Source organism: Bos indicus, chromosome 10, assembly GCF_029378745.1.
Source record: "Bos indicus isolate NIAB-ARS_2022 breed Sahiwal x Tharparkar chromosome 10, NIAB-ARS_B.indTharparkar_mat_pri_1.0, whole genome shotgun sequence".
NCBI classification, from domain to species: Eukaryota; Metazoa; Chordata; class Mammalia; order Artiodactyla; family Bovidae; genus Bos; species Bos indicus.
The window spans coordinates 83751142-83763735 of record NC_091769.1 but is presented as its reverse complement, the minus strand read 5'-3'; the positions used below and the strand labels follow the sequence as shown (position 1 = coordinate 83763735).

Below are 12594 nucleotides of genomic sequence, written 5' to 3'. Positions count from 1 at the left end.
TTCATCACAGAGGAAATGATCAGCATGGGCTGACTTCATTATCATCATTATTATTATTGCTATTCCTACCGATTGGACCACTCTCGTTCCTTTATCTGCAGTGATTTATAAGATGGCTCTGTTCTTAAACAAAAAAGTGCACACGTGGGCTACAAGGGCCGGACTAGAGTATTGGTGGGGAGTGTTCATAGGCCACAGAAAGAGTATGTAATTCCAGCCCACCCAGTTTCAGGAGACAGTTCACAAAGAAGGAGGTGCTTAGCATCAGTGAGAAACAGAAAAGATTAAGGAGGAGAGTATTAGATGTAGAGCCAAGAACAAAGCCATCCAGAGCAATCACACCAACAGTACCATGTGACAGCTAGCATTTACATGCAGGCTTGAACAGCAAGTCTCTGTGAAAGGGGACAGAGTCTTGAAGGGCAAAAGTCACAACATGCTCAGGCATCACTTATATGTGAAGCACTGAGCCAGACACCAGGGGCTGAGAGTCACGCGTGAATCACAAAAGAACCAGGCTTAAAGAGCTGCAGGGAGATGATGTCAGAACTGCCGGGGAATGAGCTCATGCTTTCCTGGCATCAGGATGCTGGCCTTTCCCCTCGATCCCTCCCTCAACCTGGGCCTCATGGCCACTGCCAGTGGTGCCCTGATCTCTGCCTGCAGTTGACCTCAGGAAGTGATATGCTGTTGGGTCAGCCTGCATCCCTCATGCCTCTGCTGCTGGTCACCATCCCAGATCGCTGCTCAGCTGCCTTCAGCAAGGTGCCCCAAACCCAGAGGGACTCATGTGTGGGACACCACCATTGTTTCTGCTCGCCATCATCTTTTAGGGAAGGGTGTCGCCTTGGGCTTCTCTGGGGTCTGCTGCCATCTTGCCTCCACGGACTACTCCCCCTTGACTTTCCCCTGAAGGACAGCCTTGAGTGCTCGGGGCTGAGAGCGGGGCTGTCTGGGGCGGCGGGCGGTGGGTGTTGATGACCATGAAACAGCAGCAGTGGCAGGAGTGATAGGAGCTGGGCAGAGGCCTGTGTGTCCTGACCCTGCTGAGGGCTGGCGAGGGCCTTGGATAACAAGTTGTCAGCAAGAAACAGGAGCACCAGTCCATGGGGAAGCTGGTGGCAGTCAAGCTACACTGCCCACCTTCCCTGCCCTGGTCTTTCCTCCTGAAATCCCTAACTCCATTTAGGTAAGAAAAAAGTGAGATAATGAGGGGCCTGGATGCTGTGAAGACTGGGAGGTGGGCGAGGTGACATTTACATGGAGGCCTGAGAGCAGGAAGATGATGCATCTGGATGAAGAGCAGTGAGGTGGGAACAAGCAGAAGAAAGTGCAGGCAACTGGAGGTGTGATGGGAGACAGAGGGGCTGCACCCCCTGGAAGTCTCTGGAAGGCTGGAGCAGGGGAGCGGTCTGCGTGTTTTTAAAGGCTGCTTTGGCTGCTGCGTGGAGAAGGGATTGCAGAGGGGAAGGAGAAGCAGGAGACCAGCCAGCAGCCATTTTTCATGGTTTTGAGAAGAAATCTAACGCAGGCTGGGCTCCCTAGCGGCAATGAGATGGAGAGGAGCAAAATGGGGCCTGGGTCTGTTTCAGAAGCAGGGCTCCTGGTCCCCTTTGAATGCATGGGGCCTGGAGTATGGAAACAAGAGGAGTCAGGCTTGACTTCTGGTTTCTAGCTTGACTAACTGGATGCAGGTGGAGCTTAGCCTACCTGAGATGGGGAAGCAGGTTGGGGAGGAAACCCGGGTTTACTATTGGCCATGTTTTGTCTGAATCAGATGTATACAGCAGCCATCCAAGTGGTGATGTTGAGTCTGTCAGTGGACATAGGAGGCTGAGTTTTCAGGGACAGAGCAGACCTGGGATTGTATTTGGGTGTCACTGGTGGGTAGAATGTACCTCAAGGAGGGTGGCTGGGTGAGATCACTGGAGGAGAACATGTAGACAGAGAAGAGAGGGCTTTGGAACCAAACCCTGGGCCTGGCAGTAGCATGGCTGGCTGGAGACCCAAGCCTGCCCTTTCTCGCTCTGGAATGCCTTCTATTACCCTGAGTGCCTGGGCTTCTCTCTTATGTGACTTATCCAGTGATGCGTCTTCCTCACTAGACGGCAGGATAAATGAGCTCCAACTCCGGACCCTCTGCCGGCTCCTCCTGGAACCCACCCTTCCAGCCACCTCCCTTTCCTGCTCACGTCATGATTCAGGGGAAAGTCGACACTCCCCAGTACCCCAGCACCTGACAGCTCTGCCCAGCGCCCAAGCCAGAGAGGCAGCTAAGGGTTCCTGTGTTCTCTTCTAGTTTATAACTAAGTTTAAAAACTTGCTTTCTGGCTTTTTGGTCACTAAGTTCCCCGAAAGCATCTTGTGGGGGCTCTGGAGCTGGCCCATGGCTGAGCTCTGCTGGGTGAACACAGCCCGGGAGTGACGTCAAGCTTCACATCCCACCCGGGGTTACAGACTCTGGGGAGGAATGCCGTCTTTGTAGTGGACAAGCCTCATTTCGTTTCCATCAGCTCCAGACCAAGAGAAGCTGGCTTTTGTTCAGAGAACATGTTTCAAACTGAGAAACCTTGTACCGTAAGTTCTTGACATACAAATGAGTTCCGTTCCAAGAGCGCATTCATAAGTCTGATTTGTTTGTAAGTCCAACAAAGTTGGCCTAGATAACTAGTTGGCCTAGATAACTAGTTAGCCTAGATAAAGTTAGCCAATTGTACTGTGATAGGCTTACAATACTTTTCACACAAATAATACATAGAAAACAAGCACAAAAAATAAAGAAAAAATTTTACAATTAATTTTTACAGGCGTGTGGTTGCTTTACAATGTTGTCTTAGTTTCTGCTGTACAGCAAAGTGGATCAGTTATATGTATACATGTATCCCCCCATTTTTCCATTTCCGTCCCATTTAGGTCACCATGGAGCACAGTAGAGTTCCCTGAGCTCCGCAGTGTGTTCTCATCAGCCATCCATTTTATACATAGTAGTGGATATATCAATCCAATCTTTCACTTCTGTACATCTGTGTCTCTACATCTGCTCTGCAAATAAGTTCATCTGTACCATTTTTCTAGATTCCACATATAACCCAAATTCTACGACATCTGGTTTTCTCTTTCTGACTTATTTCACTCTATATGACAGTCTCTAGGTCCATCCATGTCTCTGCAAATGGCACGATTTTGTTCCTTTTTTTTTTTTTGACTGAGCAATGGTCCATTGTATACATGTACCACATCTTCTTTATCCATTCCTCTGTTGATGGATACTTAGGTTGCTTCCATGTCCTGGCTATTGTAGAGTGCTGCAGTGAACACTGGGATGAGTGTTATCTTTTTGAATTATGGTTTTCTTTGGGTATGTGCCCAGGAGTGGCTGGGTCATATGGCAGTTCTATTTTTAGTTTTTGAGTATTCTGTTTTTGAGTATACTGTTCTCCATAGTGAACCACTTACATTTCCACCAACAGTGAAGGAAGTTTCCCTTTTCTCCACACCCTTTCCAGCATTTATTGTTTGTATATTTTTTTGATGATGGCCATTCTGACTGGTGTGAGGTGATACCTCACTATAGTTTTGATTTGCATTTCTCTAACAGTTTGTTAGAGAACCGGCTGAGATGAACTACCCCATGCCCAAGGTCAGGGGCGGCGGCCAACAGGAGTAACCCCACGTCCAAGGAGCGGCGGCTGTGCAGGTGCAGGACGGCCAAGAGGAGCTACTCCATGTTCAAGGTCAGGAGGGGTGGCGGTGAGGAGATACCCCTCGTCCAAGGTAAGAGAAACCCAAGTAAGACGGTAGGTGTTGCAAGGGGGCATCAGAGGGCAGACACACTGAAACCATAATAACAGAAAACTAGCCAATCTAATCACATGGACCACAGCCTTGTCTAACTCAATGAAACTAAGCCATGCCATGTGGGGCCACCCAGGACGGGCGGGTCATGGTGGAGAGGTCTGACTGAATATGGTCCACTGGAGAAGGGAATGGCAAACCACTTCAGTATTCTTGCCTTGAGAACCCCATGAACAGTATGAAAAGGCAAAATGATAGGATACTGAAAGAGGAACTCCCCAGGTCAGTAGGTGCCCAATATGCTACTGGAGATCAGTGGAGAAATAACTCCAGAAAGAATGAAGGGATGGAGCCAAAGCAAAAACAATACCCAGTTGTGGATGTAACTGGTGATAGAAGCAAGGTCTGATGCTGTAAAGAGCAATATTGCATAGGAACCTGGAATGTTAAGTCCATGAATTAAGGCAAATTGGAAGTGATCAAACAGGAGATGGCAAGAGTGAATGTTGACATTCTAGGAATCAGCGAACTAAAATGGACTGGAATGGGTGAATTTAACTCAGATGACCATTATATCTACTACCGTGGGCAGGAATCCCTCAGAAGAAATGGAGTAGCCATCAATGTCAACAAAAGAGTCCGAAATGCAATACTGGGTGCAATCTCAAAAACGACAGAATGATCTCTGTTCGCTTCCAAGGCAAACCATTTAATATCACAGTAATCCAAGCCTATGCCCCAACCAGTAACGCTGAAGAAGCTGAACGGTTCTACAAAGGCCTACAAGACCTTTTAGAACTAACACCCAAAAAAGATGTCCTTTTCATATAGGGTACTGGAATGCAAAAGTAGGAAGTCAAGAAACACCTGGAGTAACAGGCAAATTTGGCCTTGGAATACAGAATGAAGCAGGGCAAAGACTAATAGAGTTTTGCCAAGAGAATGCACTGGTCATAACAAACACCCTCTTCCAACAACACAAGAGAAGACTCTACACATGGACATCATTAGATGGTCAACACTGAAATCAGATTGATTATATTCTTTGCAGCCAAAGATGGAGAAGCTCTATACAGTCAGCAAAAACAAGACCGGGAGCTGACTGTGGCTCAGATCATGAACTCCTTATTGCCAAATTCAGACTTAAATTGAAGAAAGTAGGGAAAACCACTAGACCATTCAGGTATGACCTAAATCAAACCCCTTATGATTATACAGTGGAAGTGAGAAATAGATTTAAGGGACTAGATCTGATAGACAGAGTGCCTGATGAACTATGGACGGAGGTGTGTGACATTGTACAGGAGACAGGGATCAAGACCATCCCCATGGAAAAGAAATGCAAAAAAGCAAAATGGCTGTCTGAGGAGGCCTTACAAATAGCTGTGAAAAGAAGAGAAGTGAAAAGCAAAGGAGAAAAGGAAAGATATAAGCATCTGAATGCAAACAATGGAGTATTACTCAGCCTTTAAAAAGAACACATTTGAATCAGTTCTAATGAGGTGGATGAAACTGGAGCCTATTATACAGAGTGAAGTAAGCCAGAAAGAAAAATACCAATGCAGTATACTAACGCATATATATGGAATTTAGAAAGATAGTAACAATAACCCTGTATACGAGACAGCAAAAGAGACACTGATGTATAGAACAGTCTTTTGGACTCTGTGGGAGAGGGACAGGATGGGATGATTTTGGAGAATGGCATTGAAATACGTATAATATCATATATGAAACGAGTCGCCAGTCCAGGTTCGATGCACGATACTGGATGCTTGGGGCTGGTGCACTGGGACGACCCAGAGGAGTGGTATGGGGAGGGAGGAGGGTTCAGGATGGGGAACACATGTATACCTGTGGCAGATTCATTTCGATATTTGGCAAAACCAATACAATATTGTAAAGTTTAAAAATAAAATAAAATTAAAAAAAAAAAAGAATAGCAAGGAGAGATTAGAAAGCCTTCCTCAGCAATCAATGCAAACAAATAGAGGAAAACAATAGAATGGGAAAGACTAGAAATCTCTTCAAGAAAATTAGAGATACCAAGGGAACATTTCATGCAAAGATGGGCTCGATAAAGGACAGAAATGATATGGACCTAACAGAAGCAGAAGATATTAAGAAGAGGTGGCAGGAATGCACAGAAGAACTGTACTAAAAAGATCTTCATGACCAAGATAAGCACGATGGTGTGATCACTCATCTAGAGCCAGACATCCTGGAATGTGAAGTCAAGTGGGCCTTAGAAAGCATCACTATGAACAAAGCTAGTGGAGGTGATGGAATTCCAGTTGAGCTATTTCAAATTCTGAAAGATGATGCTGTGAAAGTGCTGTACTCAATATGCCAGCAAATTTGGAAAACTCAGCAGTGGCCACAGGACTGGAAAAGGTCAGTTTTCATTTCAATTCCAAAGAAAAGCAATGCCAAAGAATGCTCAAACTACTGCACAATTGCACTCATCTCACACGCTAGTAAAGTAATGCTCAAAATTCTCCAAGCCAGGCTTCAGCAATACGTGAACCGTGAACTTGCAGATGTTCAAGCTGGTTTTAGAAAAGGCAGAGGAACCAGAGATCAAATTGCCAACATCTGCTGGATCATCGAAAAAGCAAGAGAGTTCCAGAAAAACATCTATTTCTGCTTTATGGACTGTGCCAAGGCCTTTGACTGTGTGGATCACAATAAACTGTGGAAAATTCTTCAAAAGATGGGAATACCAGACCACCTGACCTGCCTCTTGAGAAACCTATATGCAGGTCAGGAAGCAACAGTTAGAACTGGACGTGGAACAACAGACTGGTTCCAAATAGGAAAAGGAGTACGTCAAGGCTGTATATTGTCACCCTGCTTATTTAACTTATATGCAAAGTACATCATGAGAAACGCTGGGCTGGAGGAAGCACAAGCTGGAATCAAGATTGCTGGGAGAAATATCAGTTACCTCAGATATGCAGATGACACCACCCTTATGGCAGAAAGTGAAGAGCAACTAAAGAGCCACTTGATGAAAGTGAAAGAGGAGAGTGAAAAAGTTGGCTTAAAGCTCAACATTCAGAAAACGAAGATCATGGCATCTGGTCCCATCATTTCATGGGAAATAGATGGGGAAACAGTAGAAACAGTGTCAGACTTTATTTTTTGGGGCTCCAAAATCACTGCAGATGGTGATTGCTGCCATGAAATTAAAAGATGTTTACTCCTTGGAAGGAAAGTTATTACCAACTAGATAGCATATTCAAAAGCAGAGACATTACTTTGCCAACAAAGGTCCATCTAGTCGAGGCTATGATTTTTCCAGTGGTCATGTATGGATGTGAGAGTTGGACTGTGAAGAAAGCTGAGCGCCGAAGAATTGATGCTTTTGAACTGTGGTGTTGGAGAAGACTCTTGAGAGTCCCTTGGACTGCAAGGAGATCCAACCAGTCCATTCTAAAGGAGATCAGTCCTGGGTGTTCTTTGGAAGGACTGATGCTAAAGCTGAAACTCCAATACTTTGGCCACCTCATGCAAAGAGTTAACTCATTGGAAAGACTCTGTTGCTGGGAGGGATTGAGGGCAGGAGGAGAAGGGGACAACAGAGGATGAGATGGCTGGATGGCATCACGAACTCGATGGACATGGGTTTGGGTGAACTTTGGGAGTTGGTGATGGACAGGGAGGCCTAGCGTGCTGCGATTCATGGGGTTGCAAAGAGTCAGACATGACTGAGTGACTGAACTGACTAACTGAACTGAACAGTTCATGATGTTGAGCATCTTTTCATGTTTGTTGGCCATCTGTATGTCTTCTTTGGAAGAATGTGTATTTAGATCTTCGCCCTATTTTTTGATTGTGTCATTTCTTTTTTTAATACTGAGCTGCTTGAGCTATTTGTTTATTTTGGAGATTAATTCCTTGTCAGTTGCTTTGTTGGCAACTATTGAGGTTGTATGGCTCAGCATACAGACTGAACTAAAGGCTGGTGTCTGATCAAATAACATGATAAAAAACAGTTTGTTTTATTAAAATATTTTCTCAGCAATGGTCATATCCATGCTTTGGGGAGGGTAGTAGATTGAGAGACCCAGACTTGGAGTTCATTAAGGAGAGAGTCGTGTATAATTTTGGGGAATTGGGACTATGCTCAGCTCTACATTCCAGAAAACAAACAAGCGAAATAATAGTGGCTTAAACAAGATAGAAGGTATTTGGTAAAAGAAGTCTGGAGGTGGCTCCATAGGATCCTCAGGAATCCACAGTTTGACATTTCTTTTCCACCCTCCAAGTGCTTGGTTTTCACCCCCAAGGTCAACTTATGCTTCAGAATGTCTACTGAAGTACCAGCCATCACATCTCAGCATCAAGCAGGGGGTAGAAGGAAAAGCAGAAAGCTAGAGAGTGTCTTTCCCAGGTGAGACCCCTCCCATTAAGCACATTTCCTGGAAGCCCGTTTTTCTGTTCACATATTGTGATACACAGAATAATGGGTCCCCAAAGATGTCCATGTCCTGGTCTCCGGAACTTGAATATCTACCTTCCACGCAAAAAGGACTTTGCAGATGAAATTAAGGCCCTCAAGATGGAGAAATTATCCTAGATTATCCGGGCGGGACCAATGTAGTCATAAGGCTGTTTATAAGAGAGAGATAGGAATGTCAGGGAGAGAAGGTGATGTGATGCCAGAAGCAGAAGTGTGGGTGGGCTTGCACATGAGTGTGTATTCACAGGAGTGCTTGGGGAAGGGTAGAGGAAGAGAGAGGGATTGGGGTGGAGAGACTTCTTCTTAGCTACTGGCTTTGAAAGTAGAGGAAGTGACCGTGAGCCAAGGAATGCAGGCAACCTCTAGAAGCTGGAAAGGGTACGGACACAGATTCTCCCCTAGAGTTTCAGAAGGAACGTAGCTCTGCTAATACGTTTACTCCTGTAAGACCCACTTCAGGTTCCTGACCTCCAGCACTCTAATACATTTGCACTGTATTGTTTTAAGCCATTTCTATTTGTTGTAGCTGTGATGGGAAATGAATACACACATGATTCAGACACTAGAATTCAGTGATCTGACAACCTAGGAAATAGTTTTATTCTGAGTTATAGGATGCTCAGCCAAAAGAGGGACCATATTACTGAGTCAGAAAGGAAAAATAGATGTTGGGGTCAGGAATAGCAGACTGCCAGGCAGGACTGTTACGCAAATGCAAGGTTCTCTACATTTAGCAGAACAGAAAAGTATTCTGAAAACAGGATTGAATCCACATTGAGGAAACATACCTTAGAAGGCAGCATGCTGCTGCTGCTGCTAAGTCACTTCAGTTGTGTCCGACTCTGTGTGACCCCAAAGACGGCAGCCCACCAGGCTCCCCTGTCCTTGGGATTCTCCAGGCAAGAACACTGGAGTGGGTTGCCATTTCCTTCTCCAATGCATGAAAATGAAAAGTGAAAGGGAAGTCGCTCAGTCGTGTCCGACTCTAGCAACCCCATGGACTGCAGCCTACCAGGCTCCTCTGTCCATGGGATTTTTCAAGCAAGAGTACTGGAGTGGGGTGCCATTGGATTTGTGGCCACTGATTCAAAAGAGGATTCAAGTAATTCTTTAGGCAGAACATTCTCTGAAGAGCTGAAAGTTACTAACCAGGTGTGTCTGAGCCCGGCTGTGAAGGCTCTAGTCTAAAGCAGTGCTTTGAATTTGAGAGAAGTAACTTGCACAGTTATCAGTAAGACCTTTTGTCTCTAAAATTCCTCTTGGTAAAGTCACACAGTAAGCCACTATAGCTTGAAATCAACATTTATATACTGTTTATTATACGCCAGCCATGGTTCCAAGCACTTCACAGATATTAACTCATTTATATGCACAGCAACCTGATGAAGCAGTTACTGTCATTATCCCATTTTGCAGATGAAGACAGTGAGGCAGAGAGCAGGTAGGTACTTGCTGAGGTCACATGGTCTGTGAAGTTAGGACTTGAACCAAGGCACTTTGACTCCGGTCATTGCTCAGAGTCAGTCATTTTGCGTCGTTCAGTGGGAGGGTTGGGGAGGAGGGGAGGGCGTAATTAAGGAGGTCGGCAGGGCCAGAACTTGAAAGTTACAGGTCATTTAAGGGTGCTGCTGCTGCTGCTGCTAAGTTGCTTCAGTCGTGTCCGACTCTGTGCGACCCCACGGACGGCAGCCCACCAGGCTTCTCTGTCCCTGGGATTCTCCAGGCGAGAACACTGGAGTGGGTTGCCATTTCCTTCTCCAGTGCATGAAAGTGAAAAGTGAAAGTGAAGTTGCTCAGTCGTGTCCGACTCTTAGCGACCCCATGGACTGCAGCCCACCAGGCTCCTCCGCCCATGGGATTTTCCAGGCAAGAGTATTGGAGTGGGGTGCCATTGCCTTCTCCCATTTAAGGGTGAGTTTTTTCTAAATCCTGTCAGATGGTAAAGAATCTGCCTGCAATCCAGGAGACCTGAGTTCAATCCCTGGGTTGGGAAGATCCCCTGGAGAAGGGATGGCTACCCACTCCAGTATTCCTGCCTGGAGAATCCCATGGACAGAGGAGCCTGGCGGGCTACAGTCCATCGGTCACAAAGAGTCGGACACGACTGAGCAACTAATACTTTCCCTTTCTCTAAATCCTACTTAAGATGCTCTCTTGTCCCCAAAGACTTTTATAGTTTGGCTTTGCTTGGCTTCCTGGACTATCTTATACAAAACTATAAGAAATAGAGTGGCTAGTTCCCAAGCTGCCTGGGAGAAGGAATTCATTTCCAGTTTCAACCTATGATCTGTCCAGAGGCAATTAGGACAGGGAACAGAGAAAACAGACAGAGTGTGGCAAAGTATCTGCATTACAGAAAACCACTTTATCATCTCTGACTCAACCTTGTAAACACCTTGCAAACAGCCTCTACCTTGTAAACGCTTCTTTTACAGTCAAGCTACGTGTGGTGAATTGGCAGGTGCAAAGCTAAGGAAAAGAATGAGATCTTTATTTACTTATTTAGATCCTGGACAGCTTGAGGGATCTCAGTTCCCCAACCAGGGTTTGAACCTGCATCCCAGCAGTGAAAGTGCTGAGTCCTAACCACTGGACCACCAGGGAATTCCTGAGACACTTATATTCTAAGACTTCTATTCCCCAGATGCAGATAAGCCAGGGTAGAATGATGATCAATCATCCTGATTGAATTGTGACACTCCCTTTTTAGAGTAACCAACTGGCTCCCATTATATTTGGGTTGCAGTTGTAGAATGTGACTAAATATTTCCTCTGCTTCAAGTGGCTACTCCTAGAAGCCTGGTTCTGGGGTCACATAAATTTCATTAAAGTAAGCAACAACCCAAAATCCAGTAAAGGGTGCACACAGCTTATTCCTCAGGATTATGACTCTCACTCACTCACCCTCCCTGGAAGCAGAAATGCTTTAACCAAAGTGAGATGGAGACATTTCTCCTGCTTTGCTCACCTGGAGAAGGTGGGTGTGGACAGAAACAAGGGCAGTGTGGGGTCCTCAGAGATGCATGATGGAGTTACTGTACAAAGGAAAGACTTTTTAGTCCATATTTCCTGACACAGACTAAAATGGATCAATAGCTCTAGTTAAGGCAATGATGCGAGACCTTTCTTCCACTACCCCTGTCTTGGATGCCTTATCTTCTCCACTAGGTTTCCCCTTATGTACTGTAGCCATGACCCCAGCTCAGAGCTGCCCATTTCTTGAGACATGTCTTCCCCAGGAAGGTGAGAGGCCAGGGACAAAGCCGTCTCTTTCTCCTTAAATGACATCCCTCATGTCCTTGCACCATGTAGAGTTCTACAGAGTCTGCCATGATGAAGACTAGAAAACTAGACTGAGACAAGGCAACTGGAAAATGCCCATCCACATGGCCCAGAACAGGCTCTGGGGAGGAAATTACTCTGTCCCCTATATGTCTGGCTCCTAAGTAAAAGTCAAGGGGAGGGAGGCGCATCTGACTAGCAGAGCCTGGAACACATTATCTGTCCTGGCTGCACCCAGCGCAGGACAAGAGAATGTCTAATACTTCCTTTGTCTATAGTTGGGAGTAGTCTTCGCCCCCCTCCCCGCCGCCCCATGACATTCATTATTTGGGAGTTTCATAATCAAAGCAAGATATTCAGATGCTGGATAGCCAAAATAAATGACAAACATCCTTTATGCTTCCTGCTCTTTCCATGAATGGGAAATCCAAGGCCAAGACCAGGGTGAGGTCTTAAGGGAAAAAAAGCAGAAAGATTTCCTGGACCACCACCAGCATAAAAGGAGGAAAAGTAGCCCAACTGGGATCAACACTGGAGGGCAAGGCAGACACCTGCTTGGAGAGCCCCCCTCCCCCTGCCCCGTCTGAATCACTGAAGGACCTAGAAGTGGTGGCAGGAAACTTGAAGGCAGTTGGAAGGGATTCAAAGTGCTAACATCTGGTAGGGAGAAAGAGAAATACAAAGTTCTCTACAGTACTGCGAGAAATGTCACTAGATTGCAGAGAGATTAATTTGGGTCAAAGAGAAGTAAACTTTTGGCCCCACGAAGAATTTGCAATCTATTGGGGGAGAGAGTCTTAATAAGTAGGGTCGGATATCGTAATCCAAGCAGCTTGACTCTCTCGAGAGACCAATGAATTTCCAAGGCTACGGGTGCCAACAGCTAAGCAAGGCCCTCACAATGTGACCTCAGCTACCTCGGCAGGTTGGTCCGTTTCAGCCTGTGACTGGACACACTGCCTAACACATCTGGGCTTCCTGCCCTCAGGCCTTTGTTTCCGTGGTTCGCTCCACTTGAAATGCCCAGTGTCCACCTTTGAGAGAAGACATCA

The 12594-nt window shown here is 45.9% G+C and overlaps 1 protein-coding gene and 1 non-coding gene across 8 annotated transcripts in view; both read right to left on the bottom strand.

Moving 5' to 3' along the window:
* RGS6 (regulator of G protein signaling 6) overlaps positions 1-12594 on the bottom strand; it is a 611079-nt gene that overhangs the window by 117257 nt on the left and 481228 nt on the right. The gene's annotated exons all lie outside the window — the stretch shown is intronic.
* TRNAE-UUC (transfer RNA glutamic acid (anticodon UUC)) lies at positions 10793-10864 on the bottom strand. Its single transcript has one exon. It is a non-coding gene; the product is annotated as a tRNA-Glu (tRNA).